Here is a 19,163-nt window from a genome sequence, read left to right as displayed (position 1 = left end):
CGTCGATGTTTTGACAAAATAGTTGCAAATCTCTTCTCTTATTTAAAAAAAATATTGAGTAAATAAAAAAAAAATCACTTTATTACAAACTAAAATCATCACTTTGAAAATATTATTATTTTTTAATAATGTTAGTACTTCGGAAACTGTATTTAGTATCACCAATTTTTCTCACGCGTCATTTTAACTAAACCGGACATTCTGAACATTACTAAATGAATGATCGGTGTGTGAAACTATCATTCTAATTTGTGTTTTAAAGATAAATCATTTCAATTCCAGCAAAAAATACTTTACGTTTAATAAATAAAACTGGATTACAATTACAAGCATGAAGTTTATTATTTTCTTAACGTTCAGAATTCAATATTATGTTTACATATTCCACTGGACAAAGAGCTTCTTTCCTTTATAAGGTCACGATTTGAGCTCTTCCAGTACGTTACGAATACTAAATATTCATAAAAGTTTCATTTTGAAATCATATTGAAACGCTACAAACTTGGTACAGCTTTGTACAAGCGCTTTTGGGGTTGAATCCCATATCCACTTATTAGATATTCCACTCCCAAACTGCAATACCATTTATTCCTTTGTTGTAATTAGGTAGGTAATTAAGTCGGTCTAATTAAAGGCATAACGGACATAACACTTTAGTTTCTTTCAGTAGCAACGTCTATGGGCGGTGGCGACAACTCACCATCAAATTGGTTAACTTGCTGGACTTAATAAAAAAAAAGAAAAGTTATATATGTAGCAGACTAATTCAATCTACATATTTAACTTTAGAAAATTTACTCTCTAGACTACGTGAGATTACACGCTTAGAAATTGTAACGCTACATTCGTCATTCCTTACTGACGATATTGGGTGAAATTTAAAGTTGATATTTTGGAATTTATTCTGGATAGCGGAAGAGTTTCCAAACATTGTACCAAAACTCTATTTCTCTACTAAAACTTTTCGAAAGTGAAAAGTTTCGGGTACAACTTGTAATCGAATCGAGTTCGGGAATGTTTCAATAAAAGACAAAAGTCCGAACCCAATCAGATATAATTAATCGAACCTCGAATTACTTTTCAATTACAAATTGGTTACAATTGTAACAGAAAAGTTGAGGATTTTTGGAAGAAAAGTTCTTAGGTGTGTATACGAGAACATGAACTATGTAAGCCTTGTATATACATACATAACTACAGAAGTATTCAAAATTTAATGTGTCTTTTACGTCTTGACGCTTAAAGCGCTGTACGGATTTAGATGAAATTTTATATGGCGATAGTTTAAGCCCCGAAAAATAAATATACGCTACTTTTGTCATTCATTTAAATGTGGTAACGCTTTGTGTGCTATAAGCATTTTTTTATAAATTACGGGCGTGTTAAGTCACGGGTTCAGCAGTTATGGAGTTCACGGATAAAATAATTTTCAGTGTTAAGGTGAAAAAAGGAAATCCTATTGATTTCCTCTCATATGAATTTTCAAATGAATTTTCTCTAATATAAATGAGTACGACGTGTGTACGAGTGTACGATTCAGTATACGGTACGGTCGTGATTAAACCTAAAATTGTACATCACTATGTAACTAGTATGTAACAAATTTTGCTAAAATTATTCTCTCCCATATAAATGAATTCAAAATAACCAAGTTCTAAACTATGTAAGACATCATTTGTTTGGTTAGCTCTATAACTCGATCTGTGTAAGCCGAACTTAAACTTGCATCTCCAAGTTTGGGAAACAGATAAACTTGAAATGTGTTTAGGAGCAAAAGTTTCACATAAATATTATTCAAAATTCAACACACTACAGACATTATAGAGATTTTGTATTTGAAGTCAATATCAAACTTATATTCAAGTAAATAACAAAACACAGACTATATTATTCTTTGTTATCATTGCAAATAGTTTTTATATGATAACTAGCAGTTGTCCTCGGCTGTTATAGGTTGTTGGTTGTAATTTTTTAGGCAAAAAAATTTTTCAAGATTTCATCAAATTCGGTTCAGCGGTTTGGTCGAGAAAGAGCGACAGGCAGAGAGTTACTTTCGCGTTTATAATATTAATATAGATTTTTCTATCTATTGAAGCAGATTGGGTATAAATTTACTCCCAAGTGTAACAGCAAAAATATATTAATCTTATTAAAGTAACCTTTGTTTTAATGTAAATCTTTGGCACGCCTTGGGAGTAAGACTGAATCATATGCGTGACGGTAAATGACATAAGGCTTTTATGCTGCCATACCTGTCTATCTCTGTAATATACCTCTTTACTCCCAAATTTAAGGTTTGAATTTTGTCGAGCGTCTCGTGACGAACTCGATTCTTTAAATGGTCTATTTTTTGCACGTACCAAACAAAAATTACTGTAGATCTTCAAATTGTCAAAATAGTATTCGTCACCTTAAGATCTATTTTCGTGTGCTCGGTATGAGCGATAATCTCCTTTACCGATCGAAAATGACATAATGCTTCGCAATGATTTGTAGTTTACATTCAAAAGGTACTGAGAGTTTAAGACTTGATAAAAGAATAAATTTGAAAACTGACGCTGGTTTTCTTACTCTGACTGTACAATACTAATGTAATATATGAATAATAATATTTATTCCTTTAAGTTAAATTACGAGATAACGATTTTTAACTCACTGTCAAAATAAAACAAATGATGTCGCAGATACTGAACAGAAAGTGTAGAGATAAACGAGTTTACTTAATTGAGCCTAAAAACTGAATAGCATTCTATAAGAAGTAAGACAAAGACAAATTACGCATCAGTTCTTTCGCTCAGAACTGAAAACTATCAGTTCTTTGAGACATGAAAATCCTTTTTGCGTCGGGAACTGTAACAGACATGACCTTGAGTTGACCTTTCTTATCTAACTTGGTAATGTAGTTTCGTATGCAATAGTATATTGTACACTTAAATCAATCGTCACAGACATTATTTGATTTATTTAAGATCCGTGAATATCACCCAGTGTTTGTGATTAAAAAGTATTTATAATTATTTGGTAGAGGTGAAGACGAAAATATAAGCATTTCAATTTATATCATATAATAAGTTGTTTGTAGACAATACCAAAGTGTTTAAAAATTATAAACATATAAGTATTTATTATAGATAGATAAAACTTGGACTAGACCTTATCACTTACAAATTAAAACGAATAAATTATCGAGTCGAGATGGCCCAGTGGTTAGTACGCGTGCATCTTAACCGATGATTGCGGGTTCAAACCCAGGCAAGCACCGTTGTTTCATGTGCCTAATTTGTCTTTATAATTCATCTCATGCTCAGCAGTGAAACATCGCGAGGAAACCTGCATGTGACAAATTTCATAGAAATTCTGCCACATGTGCATTCCACCAACCCGCATTGGAACAGCGTGGTGGTATATGTTCCAAACCTTCTCCTCAAAGGGAGAGGAGGCCTTTAGCCCAACAGTGGGAATTTACAGGCTATTGATCTTGTTGTTATAAATTATAATATAACAACAAATAATAAGAAGTCATAGATTAAAAATAATGTATTATTCGTGATTCACATTTCGATTTGCATTAATCCGTACTACCGAGTCAAGTTTTATTTTTAAACTATATTACACGTGACGTCACTACTAAAGCCTTCTCTTTCAGTCATATTGTAAAATTAATCGTACAAATCGATGCAGTACATCTGATCCGAGTGATTGGATAGATGATTGAATTTCAAATGTATACACATTGTCTGACCTCCGGAATCCGCAAATAATGACATGAGTTCGTTAACGATCATAATAAATTGCCCTTGTATTTTGAATAATTAACTACCCTTGAATTGAAACATTGATTAATACGGCGTATCACTCAACAAAATATTACATAAATGATAAAAATGTATGGAATAAAAATTCTTTGATTTCCTTCATAGTGATTAAACTTAGTTTAATTTTTATTGTAATTTATTGGTCGAACACGGGTAACTTTTGAGTTTCTGTTGATTCTCGCGGAATCTTCTTTTCTTTCTTAGCACGCAAGAGCCTACTTAATAATCAAAGAATTCGATTTTGTTTTGACGGAAATAATTATTAAAAAATCTAGTCTAGCACACTTAACTTAAATGTGTCTTTTGAGTTCTTTTGAAGCCATACAATACAAAGTACATACGAAATTCAGTGATAACATTGCTAGTTAAGCGTATATTATTAGTGTACTGACAAGAATGCATAAAATACAACTAAACTTCAATGTTATTGAAACAAACTCGAATTATTAAACATATAAATAACAATTACCGTTAACATTCTAAAAGGAAAACACTTCTTGTTTGTTGTTCTGAGAAATTTTATTGAATTTTGAAAACTTTCCGCCATTAATCAAAGCGAGCTGAATTAATTTGCCACTTCGGATCATTAGCTGCTTTCATTCGGTTTTAAATATAATACATTATATTATACTCGAGAGGGAAAGGGTTTATTTTTGTTCCTTAAATATTCTAAAATATTATATAAATGATCAAACATTAAGAGTAATATATTTTGTAAAAAGATTCGACTAATACTGGTAATATATGTAGATAACATCTTGTCTTTCTCTATGTAAAATGTATATCTTATATATTGATGTCTTATATTTACATTGTAAATCTATTTGATCGATTTAAATTGATATAAAAATAATTGAAAAAAAAAAATACCCGTTGAGTTTCTTTCGCCGGTTCTTCTCAGGTCAGGGTATTTTCAATAAGAAAGTGTAATACTTCTACATTGAATAAAGTAATTTGAGTTTGAGTTTATAATTTTGTAGTGATCCTGTAGTTTAATTCGTGGCCTTCTGGATCCTGTATCTTATTAAATTACCTTCTAGACAATCGAGATATGTATTAACACGTATTACATATAAACCTATCTCAACCACAAGATAAATTTCACATTGAAACGAAGCATTTAATCGATCTTCAATGACGTAGATTATACAAGATTAATGAAATGATTAGGTATGCATTCGACTAAAAATAGCATTTTGAATGTCGGCGAGTTACTAACCTAACTATGGAGGTAAAATTATAAGGTATATAAATGGTGAATTGGAAAAGTATGGTATTTTGAATTGATTTACATTAATCAAGAGCTATCTCATATATCTCATAATCACTGTCTGAATTATTAAATATTCCTTGCCAAGCGCCACCAACCCTGGGAGCTAAAATGTAATACCCTTGTGTCTGTAGTTCCCTTGGCTCACTCAACCTTAAAACCAGACCACGAGAATACTAAATATTTCTGCTTGGCAGTAGAATATTAGTGAGTAGCACCTACAAAGACAGCCTCTTTGTAGGTGCCAACTGACACACTGCACAAAAGCCTGCCACCAAAAAAAAAATGAAATATTTTTTATAAAAACTTCTTTTACCATTGGAATAAACTATAAACAGATATGTACATAAGTATATGTGCAAAGTGTTATATATGAGGTATAACCTTAATAATTTCAATCATCTGGTTATTCATTGAAACGCGTACGGATAACGTATTTTTTATTCAATTCCAAGCGTTTTATTCCTTTAAACCTTATTTTAAAAGTATCAGTGTGAACAAAAGCCCGAGCGAGCTCAATAAGACCATTTGAGCGTTCGGAAACTCGTGATAAAGTGAAAAAAAGGCTTTAGTTGATCAGGGATTTTGTAATTGTTGAAACTACATCGTATATTGTATCGGGCAAATCTACAATTAAATTTTCTGCCGTGAAATTTTCTTTTTTGATTTATTCTTTTGATATTCGAAATTTAAAATCTGATGTTCAAATCAAAGTCGGAGTTCACAATTCAGTCATTTTACTATTTCTTAAAAGACTTGAACGCTAATTGGATCTTTTATAAATATGGTTAATTTCTTTTTTAAGACGAAGTATCTTTTACAAGGTTTCGGTACAACTTCATTAATTGTATTTAAACTAATTATATTGATACCATGTTTAGATATAAGAATGGGGACGTTGATGATTTTTAAAATCTGTATTAATATAAGTTTGTATAAAATTTTGACGTTACTTCCTCGGCAAATTTGCATCAAAGTAAAGGTAAATATTTTTTTCATTTTTTAAATGTAACATACTTTATCATTTCATCACAAAAGCCATTATTAAAACATAGAGAATATGTTGTAATTTGCAACAAAAACTTTAAACTTGGAAGGGACTCCTATGTACAAATTTTAAACAAAGGAATTCCAGACGACCAGTAACTTAATTTTTTTTTTTTAATTTCATTGAACCGGTATCTCGTACAAGAACACTTTCTTATAACCTTACGAATTCCATAATCTGAAGTGATAATTTTCAGTTCTGTAAATACAGAGGTGGACCATTAGGCAATTTATATTCCTGCCTTCCTTAAAATGACGTACTATAATGAACCAGAGTTTCCTGTAATTAATTGATGAATAAATAACACTCTTTACCTTTTCCAGCTGCGGCTGATAATTTAATGCTCGAAGTTTATTTCCCAATAACGAAACCGATAAACATTTGTGGGTGAAACTAGATTAGGTAATAAAGGCAAGTCCCCGTTAGAAACAATCCAATCCTTTACAAGCGAAATGGTATCATAAAATTCGTTTCATTACATCAATCTATATTGTCGCCATTTTTTTTCGTTTTTATTTACTTTACGGTATAATAAAAAGGTATTGGGTTTTTCTTTACATTCGTGCTTCGTTTTGCAAACAATAGTTCTTAGATATGATCTCTATGTGAACGGTTATAATTGCATGTTATATATGCATTAGACTAACTATTGATTAATCAGTGATCTATGCTTTACGCAATATATTTCCCATCGACATTTCACATGAATAATTAACTCGTAACAAATCAAATCAAATCAAAATAAACTTTATTTAAGTAGGCCTTTACAAGCACTTTTGAATCGTCATTTTACAATTAAGTGAAGCTACCACAAATTCGGAAAGTAGATTCTACCGAGAAGAACCGGCAACAAACTCAGTAATTACTCTTTTTTAACATTTAAAAAAATATAAAGTCATGTTAGCTAAATACAATTATTTAAATTAATATCCTGCTTGGAAGTCAACGGGTATTAACTCCATGCTTTTTTATCATCTATTAAATCTTGTATCGAATAATATGCTTTTTCTACCAATGTATTTTTAACAAACGATTTGAATTTACGAAACGGTAAAGTTAAAAATGTCTGCGGATTTTTAAAAAAAAAACGGATACCTTGGCCCAATAAGGATTTATTAACAATTTAATTAAGCATACTAAACATATATAATGCGATAAAGAAACCACCAAAGCGATCGCCGTGAATTGAATAATTCTTCATTACATATAACTTGGGAATCGTACGATTTGAAACATCAATACCACCGTTGAATCGCCGCCAACCATCGGTACCGGTACGAAAGAGACTTCACTTCTGGCTCACGCTTCATGCAATCGACACGAGGCTAATTACTTAATAGAATAAATTTCCTTACTTCTTTTTATTTAATAAATAGTTTAAGTAATTAAACGTTTTATTTGCGACTCTCGGGCTCGCTCATTGAACTGTTCCGCAAATAAATTCATACGTATTTGACCTGCAATCAAAATCTTATATTTTATCTTATATTTTACTAAATACTAGTCTATATATATAAAAATGAATTGCTGTGCGTTAGTCTCGCTAAAACTCGAGAACGGCTGGACCGATTTGGCTAATTTTGGTCTTGAATTATTTGTGGAAGTCCAGGGAAGGTTTAGAAGGTGAGTAAGTATGATAAAAATGCTAAGAATATAATAAAAAACTATTCTATTTCTGATTAAAAATCTAAAAATCTGATTTATTAGAGGATTATCATTGATTTTCTATGATTATCGATGTTAGACAATAAAACAATGATGTTTCAAAATTTATTTTGCATTATTTACATCATTGTTACATCAATTTTTCGAATTTATATATATATATAAATAAGTAGCATTTTCGATGTCACTTTATAACTGAAGAACGGGCTCACCTATCCTAACCAAATTTTCAGGGGTTGTTCGGACTATTTAGTAGATGGTTTATGTGAAGTTTGCACAAAATCGGTCGAGTGGTTCTTCATTTATCACATTTTTTGTAACAAATGAATTCAATAAATGGCGGGTCATTTTGTTAATGGAGATTTTTTAGACGGGGAATTGTACTGTCAAAATAAAAGTAAGTATTAATTAAAAATGATTACACTGATCCACCAGTTTCAATAGGTAATACGAATAATTTCAATTTATTATTATAAAAAAAAAATACATTTAAACGTAAATATGCAGAAAAAGGTTAGTGCCATGAATTTTTATTCGTATCGATTGTTGGTTCGACCACTAGCACAAAATTATATCTCGAGATATGGTAAACTATATCATCAGTACATCGTTGACATGCATGCCAAAATAGAAACTGACCGTCTTAATTTTAATCGTTAACAAAGCAAAATTAAGATCCGAAGAATATATTAATTTGCTAGATGCGATAGCGAATGATGCTAATGTAAATGACATCGGGCGATTGACTATATTGCTATCTTCGTTCATTAGTTGCCCACGGCATATGAACAAATATGCACAAGACGCAATTTCTTATGTGGTCGACATAATCGTATAATGGTCGACCGGATCTGTTCATTATATTTACATGTAATCCGCAGTGGGATGATATTAAAAACAATTTATTTAAAGAACAGTCGACAACTGATCGTCATGAAATAACAGAACGTGTTTTTTGGCAAAAATTGAAAGCACGTTTTATACGATAATATACTGACTCGATAACAACAACAACAATAATTGTAACTACGTTAATATAATCGTAAATCGACCTTTGAGTACTCTTTTCATTTTATTTTACTTAGGAGGACTCTGATAAATATTTTGCATACGCAATTATTTTTATTACTTTTTAGTGCATATTAGTTTGTTTTAAAATATTGTTTTGTTTGAAGTCGGTTTTTCTTTTTGTTAAAATGTTAATTTATGTAAGTATCTAATTTCAACCGAGTCAAAGGCCTTCTCATAGTCCACGAATGCAAGACACAGGGGCCGATTATACTCATGGGACTTCTGTATAATCTGCCGCAGTGTATGGATGTGGTCTATGGTGCCGTATCCGGTCTGAAACCCGGCTTGCTCCGGGGGTTGGAATTCGTCGAATCTTCGCGTCTATGAATCTGCATATGAATCTGGGCTGTTCTGGAGTACCTGCAGCGTTGCCAAGTTGATTGGCGATACATCCAAGTGATGAGATGTCTCTACGAAGTTGTCACCATGTCCGTCCGAGTACAGAATCAGCAAACTAATACCATACCATTGCATCGAAAAGTGAGACAAGGGGACGTTATTTCCCCCAAATTGTTCACTAATGCAATGGAGGATATGTTCAAGACGCTGAACTGGAAAGGACGTGGCATCAACATCAATGGCGAAGACATCTCTCACTTGAGATTCGCAGACGACATCGTCATCGTGGCAGAAACGCTGCAGGACCTACAACAAATGCGGAACGAGCTGGCTGATTCTTCTATGCGTATCGGCCTACGGTTGAACTTGGATAAAACCAAGGTCATGTTCAATGAACATGTTCTACCGGAACCGACTACGATACACGGTACCGTCCTCGAAGTTGTCTTAAATTACGCGATTATTTCGCGATTATTACACGAAGTTGTTCAAAAATATGTGTACCTCGGGCAGACTCTGCGATTAGGTAGAAACAACCTTGAGGACGAGGTGAATAGAAGAATTCAGCTGGGTTGGGCAGTCTTTGGGAAATTACGTCGAATCTTAACATCGTCGATCCCACAGTGCCTTAAGACGAAAGTCTTCAATCAGTGAGTCCTACCCGTCATGACATACGGAGCCGAAACGTGGACACTCACGACAAGGCTGGTCCACCAGCTAAAAGTCGCTCAGCGTGCTATGGAAAGGGCTATGCTCGGCGTTTCTTTGAGGGATCGCATCAGAAATGAGGTGATCCGTCAAAGAACCAAAGTCATCGACATAGCCCACCGGATTAGTAAGCTGAAGTGGCAGTGAGCTGGTCACATTTGTCGTAGAACCGACAACCGTTGGGGAAAACGTATTCTAGAGTGGAGACCGCGTCTCGACAAACGTAGTGTAGGACGTCCTCAGGCACGGTGGAGTGACGATATACGCAAGGCGGCAGGCAGGAGCTGGATGCGAGTAGCCGGAGAAAGACCACAGTGGCGTGTCTGGGAGAGGCCTATGTCCAGCAGTGGACAGAAACGGGCTGATGATGATGATGACGATGAAGTATCTAATTGTTGTAACGTGACTATTTATGAGCAATATAAATCAGATAATATTTTCAAAATATTATAGGCAACATCACCATAATAAAACTTGACCACCTATATTATTTATCTGTGTTGTATTTAGTGAAATTATATTGATTTGTATTGCAAATGAGTTTCAAATTAAAACTTATGGTATAGCCAGTTTACAATAAATGGTTTTGCAAACTTTATGTTGTAAGGACTTAATTATAGCGACATGGGAATTTATTACACAACCTCATGATTCCTGTGTCATTGAAAATATAGAAAAAAATATTGATAGTGTCGCTTTTAATGTTAGTATCAGTTATTTATTGTTACTGTTAGATCACCAGTGTCGCTGATTGCAATGGTTTCTATGCTCATCACATTTGGACTATTTAAGTATTTAGATTGTGGCAGTACGAAGTTTGCCGGGTCAGCTAGTTAATATAATAAATTCGAAGTTGATTTTGTTTGTTTTGCTTTGACGTCTTAACTACTCAACCGCGCGTGACTTATTTCATTAAACACAAAAAAAATGCACGAACACGACTTATAATACATATATAACACTTATTGTTCAATATGCATGCAATGTACTAACGTGTGACAATCTTTCTATCACGTTAACATTAAAAAAAACTATTCATACGCTTGTTTTTATTCAGTCCAATCAAAAAAAAGTTGATGACAAGATCGCATTGTCATCAGCTTCGAAATTTGTCTGTTAATATTAGCTTAAGAATAAATTGCAACACGATACTAACAGTTGAAGTTAAATAGACATTTTAATAAACGCACTAACAAAACGTATAACTAAACGTATACTGTACAAAGAATAAGTCTTATATTGTTAAGGGACAGTTAATAATCGGATATAAAATGTCCTCTGCACTTGCAATTACACGTTCTTCTTTAAGCTTCACCATTGTTTCCATCGAGCTCAATTGGGTATGTCTTTGTATTTGATAAACTGTTCTAGTACACTAATCGATTACTCTATGCAATATCAAAGAAACCGACCGATTTGTCTCGACAACAATAGTGGACACGATCGAGACCGACTTACTAGATGGAAAAGCATCATTTTTGTCTCGAGCAAAGGGATATTTTGACTAGGTAACAACGAATAAGTGTGTGGGTGTATATCAACCTGCCCACGTCGACATGTAGGAAGTGCACACACCTACATATTTCTACGTAGGTGGAATATCACATATTCTATAACAATATATTGGCAATTCCTAAATATAATTAAATTTTTATTTACATTAAGAACATTTTTATTATTACCTTTATTGGATATAGAGGAAGGGCATGGATTGTTTGAGAGATGATTATGATGATACATTTTAATCTTTTGCCATTTAAATTATGTTATATTCTGTTATTCATATTTCAATATGTTATGGTATTTTTAGCAGCTAACAAGGTAAAAAGCGAAAAATCTTGTGATCAATGCTGATAAAAAATGTTTATTTATATAATATATACCCATACATTGCAATACAGTCCAGTATAAAGCCTTACAAGCTTAAAAGGAAATGGACCTTTTTCAGTAAATCCATAGAAAAGTTTGAAGGTATGTTAAATTAGGTTCGTAGTATGTTTATCGTATACAAAACAAGCATGAAATACTAATGAAACGAGTTCAGAATTTTACAACATATTTGTTTTTACAGGAGAGCTTTAACGTGAAAAGTATTAAACTACGCAAATTATATGGAGATCGGTTTAGTAGTTGGAGAAAGTTAAACAACCTTTCACGTCAACGCTATATCCAATAGTATGAAAAAGTGTAAGCTGTAATATTCATCAGTTTCCTGGAATTATTTTAATATACATAATGTAAAATAATAAATAAATATACACAATAGTTATATTTGATATCTAAATAAATTAAAAATATAAATACATGATAGTAAATAGAATGAAACTCAAAAGGTCGTATAATTAGTATGGATGGATCTTAATAAAAATGTAGTGTTACAAAATATATAAAAAATAGCTAATCATTATTTTTAGCAATATGAAGATTTCTTTTGAATAGTTATTTCTTATTCTTACTAATTCGTTTAAAATCTAAACGATATTTAATAAACAATCGAGAAAATTTGCCTCTAATTCGATTCAACTCCCTTTTTTCATCTAAGATTCTCCAATCCACTCCAATACAAAAATACCGCTGAAGTATGAAAGCAATATTTTCCTCATCGATCCAATTTTCGGTGGACAAAGGTTTTAAGATAAATATTCTAAACATAATTACCGCTCGCAAAATAATCAGCTGAAACGCTTCCATTTTTAAATTAAGGTATAAAAATTCTATTAGAACATTTTAGCATGTTGGCTCAAAGTAAAACGGTGCTGTTGTAATAAAATTAATAAAACGGGCCATTATACACACGCTGAAATATTTTACAGTAATGACCTTTAGTCTACAGTATTTTTATATTATAACTAAATAGCCCACTTAAGGGTAATTGACTACCTTATTGCAGACTGGCTTGATCAATTAAACTCATCAATTTAGCCAATTATACAAACATTTGCTACTAGCATACATATCTAACAACTCACATATCTACGTAATCTACAATCTACAAATATTAATATTATAAATGTGAAAGTAACTCTGTCTGTCTGTCGATCTTTCACGACCAAACCGCTGAAGCAAATTTGATGTATGAACCAATTTTAAAATCCAAGAAAGGATATTATAGGCTGCTTCTTTGCCTAAGACAATCACAACCAGAGCCTCTAACACATATAAATAATATTCGTAATTAAAAATTTGTTACCGTAAGTGAGGTTTCTGTTTAAGGTCAAACATCGAAATGGGTCATCAAATATTTTACACACCAAATTGAGAACAGTAATGACATCTAAGCATTTTCGTGAACGGTAATTTAATATATTTTTTAAGTTTCAGGACACAATAAAAATATGATGAAGCAAAGTTATACGTACAAAAGTACTACGCAATGGAAATTATCGTTGTTATTTAGATGTTGTTATACACGCCCGGCTTAACACGGGTGTAATTTATTAATAAAGAAAATAATACGGTCATAAATATTATTTATACTTTAAATTATAGCGCTCAGAAATAATATAGCTTTCAAACTGTGATTATAATAATGAATTATAACATACAATGTAGTATAAAAAAATTTACTTACTGATAATTGGATTCGAATGAAAGTTCAATTTATACTATCTATGTATATATGTATATATAAATTAATTCGTTTAAAAAAATAGTTGGTATGCCGTGTGTGCCGTGTGTAAAAAAATAGTTGGTGTGCCGTGCATAAATATAAATGCATTTATTAAGAAGCGGTTATTTTAATATTAAAAATAGACACTCTAATTTTATTGAAATATATAGATCACGAACTTATCACAACAAATATATATATTATAAATTTATAACAAAATAATATGCTTTATATTATGTTAAAGAAACATTTTATATACAAATGGATGTACCAGAATGTAATGATTTTAGAGCAAAAACTACAAAATGTTATGAAAATAATAAAACCACCAATAATTAATCCCTTTTGCCACATAATAACGTATGTTATTAATATTTGTATGGATATTCAATAAACATAAATCATAATTAAAATTATCAGCGTATCATCATGATATACCGCGAAGTATGTTTGTAAATAATGTAATTAAGGACGCCGTTTTTATCGTCGAATCAAATTTATTTATGACATTTCATTATCGTTTCATTGCGAATGTAATTTACTTTTAGAATACTGAACGTAATACACACATATATCAAAGTATTATTTTACATATTATTACAATTGATTTAATATTTGTTTTCTTTAATCAATATTCTTCATTAATTGAAGTTGCCGTATTCAAGACTTCTTTCGATCTTCTACCATTAAAGAGACAGCCAAGCGGTTAGAATGAGTGCTAATTGAAGGACGATAGCGGGTTCGAACCTAAGCAAGCACCACTGAATTTGTATGCGCTTAATTTGTATTTAAAATAATCTACACGACACTAGTGCAGTAATAAATATTAAACATTCCTACCCCATTACATCCCTTGTGCCAGTCGTTTCACTGGCTCACTCACCCTTCAGACCGGATCACAATAATGTTATAAATAATAAGTATTGCTTTTTGACGGTAGAATGATATTTTAACTACCCATACAATGCCAATTTCATTTGTTTTTATTTAATTTATCATCGCTAATTTAATTAAAAATAATGTTGACGTTGTTTCATTTAAATGAAACAAACAAACCCACGCAGTATCCGTAAATCAAGGAAAAGGATTTTGAAACGTATTTGTAAAGCTTTATAACTCATCGTTTCTTCGCTAAAGAGGAATATTTTTTCCGAAAAATCCTGACCAATTATGTCTTTCCTCCCTATAATTTATATCCAGTCCCGTGACACTGAGAAAGAAAACATTGTAATCCATTTTTTAATAAAGGCAACAATTTCGTCATTCGAAAAACGCGACGGTGCGGTGTAATTTAATAAGCGTCGGCCGTTTCGGAGGAATTCGAAGAAATTGGCGATGACAAACATAAACAAAAGGAGGAGGTATAAGCAGATTTGAAGGTTGGAAATAGAATTTCTTTACTCTGAATCGTTACTGTCAAAATTGAAATTTTGTCATTTTCATGTCATGAACAGAAAATTGAAGATATTCGAAACACAAGTTTTCCTGACTTATCTCAGTAAGACTTGGTTAGTTTACACATTATGTAACAAATGTATTAGTATCTCTGTAAGGAAGGTGGTCTGTGGTGTGGTTTAGTATACAACTAGGTGAGTGCGTCAAAACAAGTCTCAATAGAGTGTCGAAGAGAGTGCGGTCATAATAATTCCAATGAAAGGTGGTACCTATAAGATTTAAGAAAGGACAGATTTTTTTTTTTCATACCTTAGAGGCGTAAGAATGTGATGTCCTAATTTCGCAAAATGAAAGTCCAATATAATCTGAGTCAAAAAAATTAGAATTTTATATCACCTGCATTTATAAAACAATTTGTCATTTCATCATACCATCTTGCTTATTTATTAACATATTTATCATAATAATCTCAACATTAAGTTTATATTTTTAATACCAGCTCTGAATTCCAAACCAGCAATTATTGTGTTTTAGAAGTCAAGTTATATACGAAATTTCATTACGTACATAGAATATTAACATAAATATATATGTAAGTGTTAGGAAAGCCCTATTTAGCTGATAAACTAGACTTGCAAATTGACGTTTCAAAAGTGCTTGTTAAAACCTAGTTGAATAAAGATCATTAAGTCGAGTGGAGAAAAAATTCTTAATTTATATAGCGTGATATATGGAAAACTAGAATAATTTTATGAAACCGAGTTTAATTGATATTGGTTCTAAATACATAAGCAACTAAATAATATTTACATAGGTTTAAGAATAGATTGTTAAACATAAATTTCACTAACTACCATATCATATTACAATATAAACAAATATTGCGTTAGTATCGAATATAAGATCGTATATTCTGAGTTCCTCTTTTATATTTAAAATAAAGAAACTCAATAACTAGTACTTATCTGATTTTCATTACCTTCATCATCACGAGACACTCAGAGGAAGACGAAAGGCATAATTAAAAGGTTGTATTACGGACAGAAACAGCTTTTGACAGGTATTTTTTTACAGACAAATACGATCTTTTTACATCAATATTTTCTTTAAACCACAAAAAGTCTATAACAACATTAAAAGTGCAATTTTTTGAACTTTGAACTTAAGAGTCGTCAGACCGTAATACTAGTAGCGAGGGTAGTCCAATAAATCGATACGGCAGGCCATTAGCCTAGAAAAGCGTTTGTCTTGTAAACATACCGGTAATTACTGTCTTTTAAATATATTGGCTATGATACGGTAGAAAACTTAACAATGTTTGTATTTGACAAAATTCTATTCCAAATATTGTCAAAGAAATAACGACGTTAAAACACCACTGCATCTCAATTAAGGCTCATATATACACATATAATCAATGTGACTTAATTTTTTTTATTTTACGGTACGGTAGTTTAGCGGACGAGCATGTGGGCCACCTGATATTAAGTGGTCACCATTACCCATAGACAATGAGGCTGTAAGAAATATAATATTATCTATTCCTAACATCGTCAATGCGCCACTAACCTACGAATTAATATATTATGCCCCTTGTTCCTGTAGTTACACTGGCTCACTCAACCTTCAAACCGGAACTCTACAATACTGAGTACTGTTGATTGGCGGTAGAATAACTGATGAGTGGGTGGTACCTACCCAGACGGGCTTGCACAAAGCCCTGCCAAGTAAATAAGAGGAATCATTGCTTAGTCCTTGAATAGTTTATAAAATGTGACATTACTTTAGTTACGTCACTGGCTGTTTAATAGATTTCGATATTTCTTGAGAAACGAAGATACTTGTATATTGTAATCAATTTTAAAAAGCATACTTTTCTTATTGATACTCGTTCGTCTGGGATTTTAGTACGTTATAATTATACGATTGCATTGCATTAAGATATATTCAATCACAAGGCTAGCTGCTTAAGTCAAGTAAATAGATACGTAAGTATCACCTTTTTTATATTTTGTGCTAACCCAAAATTACTATTTTAAGCCAATAAATTCTCAAGAGCAACCAAAGCTTTTCCAAAGCATTCTTTGCACTCTCGTTTTTAGAAATTACATAATAGCTGTTAGTCTCATGCGTTCTCTTCGGTCAAGTTAAGTTTGCTATCTCATTAGATTAAGTGAAGGAATAAACACACATGTGTTTCGACCTAAAGTTATGCTTAACAAACTTAAGCCACAAAAGTAATGCCCCCATTAAAAAAATATTTAACCTTACTTGCTCCTGAAATTTACTTAATACCTACTAACACTAAATAAATTCGTTTTGGAAAATAATACGAATTAGGTTGATGAAAATTAACATAATTTCACCTGTCTTTGCGAAGTAAAGGTGGACGGAGTTTTGACGAAGTCTCTCGCTTGAATTACTTAGGGTCAGAACGCAGCAGTATTTTGCCAAAACTTCTTAACAAACAGTCTACCAGTAAGTAATTATACTTTATTATGCCGTTACCTGGTGTGCCGTTTTATGTGACATGAAGTTTTAGACTTAAAGTTATTAAAGCCACATTATCTATACAATACCTTTAGTGTTCACATTACTGCATTATAGCATTCAACAAAAAATATTATAGAAATTGATCGCGTCATAATTTGCATGCCTCACAATTGGGCTTAAAATCTCCTTCTATTTCGAGTTGATGAATTTTATTAAAATTGGCCATGCAGATTTTCTCGCAATGATCTTGAATCATAAGTTAATTGTACAGATATTCAGTACTGATTGTCTTGGTTTGAACCCGCAACATGTGGCTATTTATGTGTTGTAGACACTGGGCTGTTTCGGCTCTTATTTGTGCTATAATAATTTCTAGATACCCATAGACCCATTTACTCGAATATATTACGCGTGATCATAATAAATAAATAAATATTCGACAACATCACAAATGCACTTGTATTATGGAAAGTCAGAAGTAACGACGGTACCTAAAAACATCCAGACCCAAAACAACATAGAAAACTAATGAATTTTTTGTACGGATACGGACCTGGAAATGTACTCCACGTAAAAACCAATTCGTCGTTTTGGATTGATACAGATAAAAAATATTTAATTATCTATAAATTTTGTAAACAAAACCGGAATCCCTCCTTTATATCTTCGGTTTACTTTAACCGAAATGCATAAGTTCCGCGGTAGAACCCATTAGCGGTATAAACAAAACAATTATAGGAACGCATCGCAGTGCAAATTGCGAGCATAGTTTCCCGTACATTATCTTAATTGCACTCCCACCACTAGTAAATCCACAGCCGCAACTAATTGAATCGCTTTATTTATGCATAATATTAATATTATTATGTACCTAACGCTTTCGGAATCACAATATGTTCTTAATTTTCTTTTTAAAGAAGAGTGGTAATACTCCATTACGATGAATTACTAATATTGCTATGGAACGGGGACCGCAATAACTCAAAGGGTTAAAATCAATCTTGCAACTTTTTTAATATCTTTGGATTAGCGTTGTAAATTATCCATGAATATTTTTTCTAGGGTATTTATTTCAATCTTCAGATGACAATGTACCAATACACACAAGAGTTTTAAAATATTAACAGCCGCCTTTTAAACACCGCCGAACAACCGTTTTACCCAACGGTTATCAGTTCTGCGACAAATATGGCCAGCCCAGCTTACTTATCCAGTGGGCAATGTCGATGACTTTGGTTCTCTGACGGATCGCCTCATTACTGATACAATCTCGCAGAGAAACGCCGAGCATAGCCCTTTCCATAGCACGCTGAGGTTAATATTTACAGCGCCAATATCTGCGGGCTTTTGGGGCTAATTACTACTAGCTGGGTTTTCAACAATTCACTAATTTCCAATTGAAAAAAAATGATCTTTATTTTTATTCTAAGAGGTAAACTAATAATAATCGTCATCATTAACAAACCTCACTCATTTAAACCATCTGTCAGATTGTGTTAATCTTATCCAGGTACAGCCCATCATTATATTCAAATAACAAAAACAAAATCATTCAAATCCATCCACCCAGTAGCAATTTCTTGGTGAATTATTTAGGTAGAGAAGGCTATTAATATCTTAGATATCGTAGCTGGTAGCGAATTGATAATGCTATTAAATATTTATACTTCTTACAAAACCGCTGTGAATGGGCAACGGCTAAATATAAATTTGTACCTTATTTCTTCCAAGACGTGTCAGATATATGGT

The sequence above is a fragment of the Vanessa cardui genome, chromosome 3, assembly GCF_905220365.1.
Source record: "Vanessa cardui chromosome 3, ilVanCard2.1, whole genome shotgun sequence".
Lineage (NCBI taxonomy): Eukaryota > Metazoa > Arthropoda > Insecta > Lepidoptera > Nymphalidae > Vanessa > Vanessa cardui.
The sequence above is the reverse complement of the archived record's forward strand: the minus strand, read 5'-3'. Positions refer to the sequence as shown.